Source organism: Euprymna scolopes, chromosome 31 (assembly GCF_053919585.1).
Source record: "Euprymna scolopes isolate OS-2025 chromosome 31, ASM5391958v1, whole genome shotgun sequence".
Lineage (NCBI taxonomy): Eukaryota > Metazoa > Mollusca > Cephalopoda > Sepiida > Sepiolidae > Euprymna > Euprymna scolopes.
Window position 1 is genome coordinate 41,954,727 of NC_136512.1, and position 13,725 is coordinate 41,968,451.

The 13,725-nt window shown below is 34.0% G+C and overlaps 1 protein-coding gene across 1 annotated transcript in view; it reads left to right on the top strand.

Annotated features, from left to right (window-relative positions):
• LOC145255711 (uncharacterized) overlaps positions 1-13,725 on the top strand; it is a 69,777-nt gene that overhangs the window by 10,013 nt on the left and 46,039 nt on the right. The window lies entirely within an intron of this gene.

Below are 13,725 nucleotides of genomic sequence, written 5' to 3' on the forward strand. Positions count from 1 at the left end.
CTAACAGGATCGCAAGCCTGCATAGTTCTGCTAACAGGTCAACTGTTGAAGGCGGCGTGCTGCTTCACCCAACTCAGTTGACATATCGAGCCGACCTTGGCATAATCCTGAACAACTGTGGCAGTTACTTGCTGAGCGACTCTGGCATTTTCAAAAAAAATTTTTTCTAGTCTTTGAACAAATTTTTATTCGCTGTAGGTCATCCAGACTGACACCCGAGTCTTGAGCACCTCTGCACATGCCAGTCACAGGTACTACACTAGATGCAGTTTCTTCTATCACTTTCGATCTAACCGCATATATCCAAAGTGAACTGACATGGCAGAAAAGTTTTTCTAACCTTTTCGGCACAAAACTGATGCCGACGTTAACCTTGCGTTCACTCATGATGTATGCACTGTTCATTCTAAAAATTACTTTGACTAGATTCGCTTTACTTAATTGAGCTGTCCATGCCAAAAAATACAAGCAATGTTATCTCAAGATAAATCTGCGCGCACATACAGGGAAAATTAATTCCCCAAATGGAATAGTTTTGCACCACTTTTGTGTCGCCTTATGAAAATCAATGCATGATGTTACTAAATCTTATGTCTAGAATTTTGATCAAAATCCATTGTGATTTCAATTCTAGAAAATATCAAAGCTTTAAATCTTAAAGTTTAATGGTATATAACAATTCATGATGATCGGTTAATTAGTTTTAAGAGTATCCTATACATACAAGTACATGTATACACACACGTAACTTTACATGGAGATAATTTGTTGTTACATGTGGTGAGAGTAGGGAATTATTTCAGAAAAGGGACTGAATTACTTATTGAGTTCTATAATGGGTTAACCATGCTCTGCATATTTGTTTGGACATGTTTTCCGCCTGGTAGTCCTCTTTAAATGCTATTTCATTCTCATAGAAAATACCTTGTCATGTGAGACTTTCCATATCTCAAGTGTATGATTGCTCTCATGATTGAGTACTTTGATCTGGAGGCTTGACTTTTTAAAAAGGTCTGTTTCAGTAATATCTCTGCCCCCCCCTCTCAATTTCAATCTCCTAACTTGCTAATTGATGAGCTGGTGACCTATGCTGACAGTTACATGAAAAACTGTCTTCAATAAAGGTAATTATAAATGTATTCGACCATCAACGAGGGTGAACCAAAGGCTTTTTTCATTTTCATATTGAGGGGTAGAAGATACCACTACTTTCTCATTACTCCACTTGTCCTTGGTCTTCACTTTATAATGCTGAATGTTTTAGGCATCAAGTATAATTTTTTTTTTTTAATCTCTGGTATAACTCTGAGGATTGAACCTTTGTCGCTTGTCATTATTCCAAATGTGATTTTTGAGTTTCTAATGTAAACATCTGAATTTAAAAAACTAAAAACTTGTTTTGGAATTTGTAAGATGAGAATTGATAACTTATATTCACACTTTATCTTGGACAGTGTTCTCACCTTTTGATCTTAAGGTGTATCATGTCAAACTCTGAAATCTATATGGAATTTTGAAAGGAACCACTTATTTATTGCATGAGGATGGATTGGTCAACTAATACTAGAAGTTTCAAGTAACTCTTAATTATCAGATATGTGCAAAATGAATAGACTATGCTCAATATAAAAAAATTTTGACCTCTCCCTTAAAAATTCACCAAAAATCAGAAAATTGATCAATTTGAGTGAAATTTTCAGTATATATCGAATAATGATCATGGAATATAATGAACCAATTATCTTTATTTTAATCTTAGTGGAAATGTATTTTGTCGAAACAAAAAGTACATTTAAAGTTATGATTTTCAGAAAGTTTTGCTTCATTTTTTTTTTTTTTTTATATAAAAGATTCTGCTAGATAGAGGTTTTACTATGCTTACTACATTGCATTTTGAAAGAAAAGATTTTGTTATAGTCTGCCCCGAACTCTGGCAAAATTATTGTATCGAATTTCCCTCTAAAGTTTGTTTTACTTTTTCACTTTTTTTCTCGTTTCACTGTTTTTGTCCTTTTTTCTCGTTTCACTGTTTTTGTCCTTTTTTCTTTTCACTATTTTCGCATTTTCATTTCTTTCTCACCTCTTCTCTTTTCTCTTTCCCCTTCTCTCAAAATATCGTTTTATGAGTTGTAGCACAGAAAGCAAGATAAGAAATGGGGAGTGCACGTGAATGGAATGTTGATTATTTTACTTCAGATTCTCTTGCAGATGTCACAATTTCCAAGAACCGCAAAGTGTTGTTGCTGTAAACTTGAAGCTTAAATTTCATGTTTACTTCACTGCTGGGTTGCTGCAGCAGTTGAGTAATATAAAAAAAACAGTTCAATTCCTTGTGCTCATCTCATCATTTAAAGTAGTTATTACGAACCCTGCAATCGGCAGGATTTCTTTGGGGGGGGGGGCTGTTAAAGCCATATAGATAAGCATATTGGAATCGGCCCATCACTAGTTGTAACATCTCGTGGGAAAAGGCTATAGGAATAAGAAAAACATTCCCACTATATTGCGTTATTCATTTGGTACTCTTGAGGCAAGAGTACTGTAATTGTACTTGCCCAAATATGGCAGCACTACTTCATCTTAGGACATATCTGGCTCTTATGCAAGTAGTGGATTGCATCATTGGTGAGCTACTTTCTGTAGCGGTAGAATGATCCAACTATTCTAGCAAACTTAGCAACAGAATCTATGTAAACCTTCTATTTTAGGTTTGTCTATCCTAAAATTTTTGCTTTCTCCAGTTTGTTGTAAACGTGTGTAATGAAACCTGCTTAGTAGGTTGCAATACATGTTACGGACAACAAACCTGTCATGAGGAAAACAGGGAAATGAGATGCCATTTTGAAAAGTACTTAAAGAAAAATGTAGGACCACATGCTCACTCACTCAACAATTGCCAACCCTAACACTGTTTCCATGGTCTTCTCCGTCTTCTATTCATGTTTCTCACATTCGCAGTTGCCTGGTGGGGGGGCACACAGGTTCACAAAGATAAAAAAACTACTTTGGCACATTCTGCAAATATCGGTTGCACTCTGTAATACCATCGACCCTTTACATGCTAAAGTTTAGTTACATAGTCATCTTCCAAGGCTGTATTCATCAGTTGATGTCGCAAACCCAATACTGTCCATTAATTGTCCCTAATTGTTGTAAACTGTTGCAAAACTCCTTGCCACTCCTAAAGCTGCTCATAAATTATAAACACCTTGACTTCCAATCACTGGCACACTTTGGTTAAAAATCCTACTTTAGTTCCCTTTATGTGCCTTGGTGAACCACTTCCTATACTTTTGTTCTGCTGATAAACCTTTTTTTTTTTTCTAATACTAAGAGGGGGTGTAATGTTGATGGTATCAAACTAACTTTCATACTGATATTGCGACATAACTTTACAGAAGTTATGTCCACTCCAGATAATGCCATGCCCATCGGTCAATCAGTTTTTACGTCTAATGATTAAACAGGCTGATAATTCTCAATGAAATTTGCTGTGGTTTACCTCAAATGATATATTGGACAAGCTGAAGGGAGGATTGGTTTGTTGGTCTGAGGTTACTGTCTGAGCTCTGTGAAACTGTCATTTTAAACCTCAATCTTTTTTAATCTCATTTCAATCTGAACTTATGGTTAGTGTTAAGTTTAATGAAAAGCAAATTGAGTTGGTTTTCAATCATCTCGGATTTTATTAACAATAATGATAAAATGAAATATTTACTGAAAAAATACCTAAAAAGGTACTTATTTTTACTTTTTTAAGTGCTGTCATAGATTGGATGTCCGCCCTACCCAGCTACTTTCACACAGAAAAAGCATTGCAAGCCTGTCTCTGCTCTATCGTGATTTTCATGGCACATGCTCTACTGAACTCCATCTATGGTTCCCCCTGCGAGTCTGTCACAAAAACACTAGACTAGCCACAACTACTATATACAGTTGTGCCTAAATCTAAACGCAAATTCCATGAGCTGCATGCCTGTGGAACACTGTTCCGCTGGTCTGTTTCTTAGTTGAATGGTAGCTGCAAGTCCAATGTAAACAACTTGAGCCATTCCCAACTTACAATTTACACCATTAACGATTACTACACTGCCACCTTACGTTCATTAAACCTTTATCTGCGAGTGGCCTTCAAACGTTAAGTAGTAACTCCCAAGTAAAAAGAAACAAAACAAAATGCATGTCCTTCATAAGCACACAAAAGTAATGGACCATTAAAAGTTGATTTTGCTCCAAACCATCTTTTAATTTTCTGAAAGAAAATTAAGTTCTTTATTCCACATGCCACCATTTCCCACCCCAAAATTAGACATGAAAAATCATTTTAAAAATCGACAGCTGATCTAAAAACTAGATTTTATTTTTCATTACAAATTGTAGTTTTGATTGCATACAAATTGTTTTGTAAGATTCTGAAAATGAGGTTCTTTTTTTTGGGGGGGGGGATCTAATCAGCATTCTATTTATTTGGCTGCTGATCAATGTTTGCTTGTAAGGACGAGGTTGGAAAAAAAACTCTTGCTCTTTCCCAGTTGTCAACACTGAACTAAGCCTTGAACTAAGAATCATTGGATCTATGTCTTTGGTTTGTTTTTACACTCTTACATGCCCCACTTCTTTGCCAGTTAATAGCAGGCATCCTTGTTGTTGCCTAGGAATGAGGACTCTTGTATGCCCCTGCTTCCATCTCCCTCGGAGGGGTGAGGGAGTTAATCAGTTTTGGTATAGGGCTTCAATTGCATTCCTGGACATTTAAACAATAGATTAATATTTTCTGTAGTGTTATATCAGTTAGAAAAGCATTTCATCCAAGGCATGAAAATTGTTAAACAAAATGTTTTTACCATAGGCTTTAAAAATAAAGGTACAAGATTCAATTTGAAATTTGATCAAAGTGCACTTTTATAAATTTTACAAAATAAGGTATAAAAATTAAATTTAATCCAAAAATTACCTTGGATTTATTTTATGTAATGTACATTCTGTTGCACTTTAAAAAAAGAAAATAATTGAAAATTTTATATCTATATCATTAATTGCTAGATGAAAGATGTTTTTAAATTGCAACAAAATGTACATTACATAAAATAAATCCAAGGTAATTTTTGGATTCAATTTAAATTTTTATACCTTTGTAAAATTTATAAAAATGCACTTTGAAGACAAATTTCAAATTGAATCTTGTACCTTTATTTTTAAAGCCTATGGTAAAAACATTTTGTTTAACAATTTTCACGCCTTGGATGAAATGCTTTTCTAACTTGTATCTTAAGATTATATTTTAAAACTCTCCTCTCTTTCAGTTTGTATTTCTCCTCACACCACAACTCATTTTTGCAAATACAGGTCTGAATGAGAAAATCTTAATTTTTTTTTTTTTTTTTTTTTTTAACTTTAAAATTTTTTAGATTAAATTTTATTCTTTCAGATTAGGAAATCTTTAAAATTTAATAAGGAACATATTTCATATAGGTTTCATTAACAAATATTCAGTACATAACGAAAAAGATGAAAATTTCAAAAGGACTGTATAACTGGTTAGTCAATAGTAGTTCTCGCCAGTGAAGTGTTTTTTTTATTTAAAACATTTTGTGTCCTGATCTTTCGCGCGAGGACTAACTTCAATTCTCTACTTCTGAATACATCATGTTAAAAGCAATAATTTCCCCCCACCTCACCATAAGATATATTGTGACTGAACTGCAAGGTAATTGAGATCAGATTTATAGGGGGCAACCTGGGTGGGGGAGTTTAGTAACAAGATGCATATTACATTTAAATTTCTGCAGTCAGTAAATCTTCCATTCCAAGAATACTTGATCTTGATATTTCTGAGAAATGTAGAATCCAAGTTCATATCCATAATAGTCAATTCCATACTTTAAATTATGACATTGGTCAATGAACTTTTGTAGGTCATCATTCAAACAATTTATTTCTTGTAGCTACGATATACATGACAATATCTTTTCCCAGACAACCAGTAGGAAATCAAGCTGTTGAGTGGCAGTAGAAAACTAGCTTCTCAAGGTTAGATACAAAGTCAAGCATTATCATCTTAGTTATTTTCAAAATGTTTTGCCAATGTAACCGTTTTCATATGCATTTTGTCAAACTTGTGAATCTGTACAGAATTTTGATCAGCTATAGGAAACTTTGGTTGCTAGTTTATCAGTGAGCTTCTTGTCTCGGTCAGGGTGTTGCAGAGAAGCGTTCTTGTGCCAATGTTATTTTTGCTCGTTAACGACTTGCTGACATTACTGGACAGTGCAACATCTCATTTTAATTGTGACTGTACTGTTCCTAAGCTCTTATGCAGATAACATTTGTGTCGCAACCAGTCTCTTACATAGGGTTGATATACCTAATCATTGTTTTTGCATCTGAATAGGCAAGACTGGTGTATGCTGTTCAACCAAGCAAAGACAGTTGCATGATTGTCCTCTAGATGCCCCTCTCCTGTCCCTATCCATGGAATTTGGTTTCAAGACACTTGTGCCATTCTTCTGGGAGTAATATCTAGCAATCTCAGGCTTGGCAACCACTTGTCCTGTGTATCTAACAGGGTTAATAAGGAGCTTTACATGTTGCATATCCTGAGCTACAAAATTCCTTAGTGCTATTTACTGATTCGGCTTTACAAGGCAATGATTCTCACCCCCACTTGGAATACAGGTCTTTAGTGTTCAACGGAGTTGACAGGGTATTCTTTGATTTTCTTGAGCATCTACGGCGTCGTACCACCAGATATGTTCCCTGCCGCGACCCTGTTCTCTCTGGAATAATGATCTTGGATTAGATTTGCTGTCTACTCGAATGTAGCATTTGCTTCTGTTGCCTACAGATTATTTCATAGTTCTTGCCCCACCACAAAGCCACACTGTGCTGCGGCTGAACATATCAAACCTGCAACGATATACATTCATATTAGACCCACTGCATTACCACACTGTTTGCTCAGATGTACCGGCGATCTCCTTTTGCATTGTCTTCTGTAGTCCTGAATGTAGTGTGCTGCCTTAGAACTGTGAATGAACATTTATCACAGTTTCATTTTCAGAGTTCTCTATTGTATGTTGATGTTCCTAGTTTGATGCATTCCCTAATTAGTTGGGTAGCCTGTCTATTGCTGTTTTTATGACCATCACTTAATAAAGAAAAAAATGCATTTTGTTACGGAGATAGCTTCCTCTTTATTAGCTGTCACTTAGAACTGATTATTACTTTAGCCATTTATGAGTTCCACTTGAAAATTCCATACAGATTCACCCAAGATGAGAATAGACAGAATCTAAATACAAATTATTAACCCTCATCTTAAATTCTGAAACCATATGCACAAAATCATTAAATGAGATGAGTGAGGAATGAATGTAAAATAGATTTTGGTTCGAGGATATTTGTATAGAATCTGACTTTACATCCAGAATTTTTTTTGTTTTTAATCTCAAATACTTTTGGCATCCCTTCCTTTCAGACTCCAAAGTCTTCCCCACTCGAATATCATTATTTTGAGATTCAGTTTCCATGTGTATAAAGTCTTAGCAACATATTTCTGCAATGCGAATTGTAGAAATAAATAGGCAGGGCGTTATGTATACATTTTCTGGACGAACCATTCAACTTACAGAATAGTGCTTTCATTCTCCTTCCAACTTTTTTATTTATTCTAAAACTTAGCTAATCCCCTTCCCTCCAACATACATGCCCGTGGGTGGATATCTATGTAACCCAACATGATTTATCCCCCCCCCCCGGACCTATTTTTTTTTTTCCAGCATCTTATGCTGAAATCTGTTTATATCAAATGTCTGTTATACCTACTGTTCAAAATATTTTATTACTCTTATGTATCTGTACTGCTAGTACCTACATGTGGAATACTGAAGAGAACATTGTTGAACTGTTAGGGTTTTTTTTTGTCAACTCTGGATCTGTATGGAATTCCAAACTGAACTTTATTAAATCCACGAGTAGTTTGCTCTCGTTCTGCGACCAGGTAGAAGACTTAAATAATTCATACTGGTATTCTTATACTGAAGAGTGAACTATCGACCCCCTACCTCCACCCAAAAGAAGACTCTCTTCGAACTGCTTCTTAACACTTTTACCAGTTGTCCGGAGTGATACTAGTAACAATTTCGAATGGAACTCTTTATTTACTTCACGAGGGTAGCATGCCCTCATTTCATCATGCATTTTGAAGTTGAACAACGCTTTTAACATTGAGGAAAAAAAAAAAAAAAACTTCATATCTATCTCGCGTATCTCCTGGCTTGGACATTTATAAATCACTTTTGAAAAAGACCACACGGATATTTTTGTGGTATTATGCCACATGAAGAAAGAAAAACTTTCTATCCTGAAGGCGTGATGACGTTTAAAAGCTTAATTTTATAAACGTTTATAAAAAAATCTGTGAATTGGCTTACTAAACTTTTGAATTTAGTAAAGTTTTTTTAAATAACCTTTTTCATTGGTCTTTCACAACTAAGTTATCTGGACTTTTTAATTTCAAAGTCAGACCCAAATAGCATTTAAACTTGTACCATGTTACACGTGCAATACAATATTGTTACGATTTATTTTTCAAAATTACTTGGGCCTATTCAAACCAATGAAACACTTAAATTATCACTTCAAATGAAATCAACAAGTAATGACTTACGTTAACTTAAGGGAGGGAGGGGCAACTTCTTTTTTAAGCTTAAATATGCAACCAAATAATTTGTCACTAAAATGACTTGATCACACATCTCAAACAATGCCGGCTAGTTTAAATTCATTTTGGATTATTCAGATAATTATTCTAATGTTATGGGCAATGTAACCTCCATGTGCATTTTGTTGAACTCTTCAATTTGTACAGAATTTCGAACTATTCTAATTCGGAATTATTTGGCCTCCTTTTTGTGGCACATTCTATGCCTCGATTGAAGATTCGCTTTTTGTTTCTATTTGAACAAAACCTTTCGCAGTTTAATGTCATGTTCACATTTGTTTTGTGACCAGCAGACTAATTTTTGCTAAAGGAAATCCTTTTGTCTTTCTCTTCGCTCTTTTGAAAATGGTTAGCAACCGCAATGGAATTTTTAATCTTTGGCGAAATTGCTTTTTTTGTATGCTCATCATCCAATGTTTATAAATGTTAATTAATTCGGCTAATGATTTTAGTTTCCTTTTTTTTTCCCCCTCCACCTCACTCTAATTGGTCTGCAAGTTAAGAATGTAAAGATGAGGTCAAATCGAATAATTGCTTGGATTCTGGTTGGTTCTTTCAACACGCCTTGTTATGAGAAAAATCATTTGGATGGCAATAAATGTCAATGTTATGGAAAGTCTGCATTGCACATAAATTGATAACTACTCAAGATGGCCCTCTTCAAAGATGGCATTTATAGGATGTTTTATCTTTAAAGTCCAGCCAGAAAAATAATAAATCAAAGTAAAAGATAAGTCTATAAAAACTGTTCAATAATGCCTGGTTGCAAATGAGATTGAACTTTTTTTTTTCTTTTTTTTTTTTTTTGTTTGTTGATGAAAATGATGCAGTGGATGTGTAAAGCGACTCTTAAAGATGGGCTTAGATGAAATAGCCAAAGGATGGATGAAAATTCTTGAATTAGATGTAGAATAGTTGGGTTAGCAGGTTCAGTTATGGAGGAAGGCTAAGAAAAACGTGGGTAGAAGTGATAAAAATGGACTTGAGGGATAAAAACCTAGTCAGAGATAGATTAGCTTAAAAGTCAATTTTGAAACTGTCCAACACATGCTAACATATACTGAATATGATGACTTCTAGTTGAGATTCGTGTTAAACATTTCTACTTCAACAAATCATATGAAATAAAAGGATTTTTTAAAATGTTTTTATGCCTTTAATTATCCGTATATAAGATTTTGACAATAAGCAAAATGTTATTTGTTCTAATGCTACTCCATTTTTTTTTTTCATTGTCCTGTCAATGAGGTAATTTTATATTGAGACTATTTTTTTAATCATCTCTATCTAAAATGATTGATAAAATGAGTAATAATCCAGAATGACCATTTTTAAAGCTGAATATTCTCCACATATTTGTTTATTCAAGTCCTGCCTGATATAGGTATTAATAGCTGACTCTCCATCTCTCCCTCGAGTCCTTCATGAATTCATTGTTGCTCATTTTTCATGGTGCCCAGGTGTTCAGCCTGTCAACGTGTCTTGCTGTTGTCATCTGCTTCTTCTACCCACGATCTTTGCCGTTATTTGCTGGAGAGTAGTTTGATGATTATCATGGTAACACCTGAGTGAAGTGTTCCGATTCAGAATCCTATTAACACTGTTTCTCAAATAGTTTGATGTACTGCCATAGTTTTCTTTGCATTTGTAAACAGTAGGTTGCAGTTTCTTTCTGTCTGAGCAGTGCCCATACTGGGTGATCGTCCTGATCATTGTACCCAGAGGTATCTTCTGTTCAGCACAATGAAATACAAAACCATGAACGGAATTGTTTGCTTCCGTATTAGATCGGTCACCTGCTTTCCATGATCTCACGTTACCCTGATCAGGGAGGGCGGCTAAGTGTGTTCTCTACTCAAGGGTCTCCCAGACGAGTTTTACTTTTCCTTTGACAGTGGTGCTGTCCTATCTTATATATATATATATATATATATATATATATATATATATTATTATAAAAGTACTAAAATCTAATGTTGCAATTGGTTTAACCTTTTTACAAGAATTTATACGATCTAATTTTTTTTCTTTGCCTAGATATGAATTACTTACCACTCAATTGATTTTTTTAAATTGAAGTGGATTCTGTAACAAGACATTGCAACTTTGTATCACAAATTAATGTAATGCGTTCATAAAACACTGTTCCTGAGAAAACAAGTAGTGATTTTAAGGTGTCCCTTAATTTAATAGCCCTGTCGTGTTTGCAGATATTTTATTTGGGGGAGATGGGTGCTGTTTTTTTTTTTTTTTTTTTTTTTTGCCGTAGGATTGATTAGTCACGGTATTATGTTTATTACTTGGAATCTTAGGAATATCCAATAATTATTGAAACAGAATTTTAAAGACTACCTGGCAAATATACCCGATGGGCGAAGTGAAAGAAATACAAACAATTGTTAGAAATCTTTAAATCTCTGGAATGTATGAGATAGCGGGTAAATGTTTGGCATCTGATAGGATACTCCATCCCCAGATAGAACAAATCAGAAATTGAAAAAAATGTATTGGTGTGAGAATTCAGTTTTTGTTTTTTTTTCTTATGAAGTGGGTTGAATGATTTTGAAACTGATTCAGATGGATTAGTTTCACCTCCTCCTTCCACACTTGTTTTTATAGAATTGAGAAAAATGTTTAGAATGCTTTAAAGGAGGATTCTGATTATATTCATTATTGAAATGTTCCAAGAAATAATACCAGTGTTATCAAGTCAGTTTTGAGGATGTGAGTACTAATAGATGTTCATTCATTACCCTTCCCTTGCTCTTGAATGGTTCGGAAATGTTGTAAATGAAGACGTTAAAACAAACCTTTCCAAGGTTTTATCGAACAAAATTCACGGTTACTAAAGCAAGAAAGAACTCTGTCTTTTAGAGGAAAAGGAACGCGTGCAAAATCACGTGGCAAGAAACTTAATTTGCTTTTCTTTTTTTTTTTAATAGTAAGAACAAAATAATTTAAATGAAAATATAACAGAGCGCAGTGTTTCAACTGAGCATCTATTTTACAACAGAGAATGCTAGTCTCTACGTCTATTTTTGCTATCGTCAATCCTCAAATTATGACTTATGGTTTCAAATATTAGTTGGAAGTTTAAAAACGACTATTTTAATTGACTTTTTCAGATTCAAATCCTGTTTTGATTTGAATTTTACATGGTACAATGCGAAGACACGCCTACTTTAACTTTATTATATAATAAATAGGTAGATGTCTGCCATTATAGTTTACTAACTTCTTGCTTTTTATATTGTCAGTTCTTCTTTTTAATTGACAATGTTGCAGTAATGAAACTAAATCACGTGTTTTGCAAACAATGTTTTCAATGGCAACACTTTCTTTTATAGCCTAGCTATTAAAAATAGCTATTTCTGAAGTAGCAGAAAAAAAAATGAAATTTCTTTCTTTTATCAATTTATTTTTGATTTTATTTTTATTTTTTTTTTTTTTAAGCAGTCCTGAAATCGGAAAAATAGTTAAATTATAAAATATAAGCAGAATTTATGCCACAAGTAAAGTTTTAAATATGATTTTTTATTTAAAAGCATTGTATACTGTATTTTCTCCATATCTATACAAGCGTGTATAAACACTTCTCAACCTATATACTCAGTGGATTTTTTATCTAGAGACTTGAAATTTGGTATATAGCATATTCGGACATGTAGAAAACTTCAATCGTTTTTCATCCAGAAAAATGAGCTGCTAAGGGGGGTAAAAATTGAAAACTGGAGTCTGTTTTATCTCTTTGCTAACTTTCACAAATGCGCATGTGTGAATGGTTCACATGGAAAATTCATTGTTCAAAAGTGTTTGAAAACCCTTTAAGGTCATGTCAAGATGGCCTAATATAGTATTTGACTTGCTGCCTTTAAGTTTTCGAACTGTTTAAAAAAAACAATACTTGCATGCACATATCTCAGTTTCTGTATCAATTAAAATGTAATATTTGCATATTTTATGACCAGGCAACGCCGGGCGGCCTGTTGGTATATAATAAAACAATCATTTCTTCTAGGTAAAAACATAGCTTGGCAAACGCAGACCACGCATATAAATTCAATACTAGCCAATATCTGTAGGTTTTGTGCATAATACCAGTCACTTTCATTTGTTATTAGAAATTCTTTGGAGTCACATTTCAAGTCATGTTTAACAGAACACTTATTTTCTCCTCCCTCTCTTCTCAACATAACTGGTAACATTTCTACATTTGCCACATTCTTTAACACCACTGCTGTCCATATTTACCTTTTTCGTCTGATATTTCACGGTAGTTATTTGTTTACAATGTTGAAATATGGACCGCTTCTTCCGCAAGTTCCGGACAATTTGACTGTTTGCATATGTTTATCAGATTAAGGGAATTTTGAACAGTTAATACCTAATCAAAATGGCGTCATCAACAACACTTGGATACTATGAACCTAACAAAATTGACTTTATTCAGCATAAACCTAAATATGAAAGACTTTGCAATGTTGTCTTCAAATATTTTAACCTAAAATATTCAAATTCTAACACTTTAGACTTTTAATTTGGCTTTTTTCTTTTTTCTTTTTTCTTTTTTTTCATAGAAATCCATAATTTAATAACATCTATTTACACTGCAATTTAACATTCTGTACTTTCACCTAGTATTTTAATACTTGACTTTTGTTTTCATGCATTATTTTACAAAATGCAGATAAAATTAGTTTTTTGTTTACACACTGCATGATTTAAACCTATTCTGTAAAAACACATAGCAGTCATCAATGCAGCAATCCAGGTTGCAAATAAATTGCTTCTTGCTTTGCTCAGAATTTGAACCAAACGCCTGCCTGGGCCCATCAGTGCCTTGGGGTGACCATAGCCAACTTAAGAGCAATGACCACCATGGATGACAGTGCCTACCACTCTATAACAGTGCCTGACAATTGAAGACTGGCGATTTGCCTGCCAGTGCCCATCCTGGTCGAGAAGTTTCAGTAATCACATGAAAATCACTGTCATAACTGCCA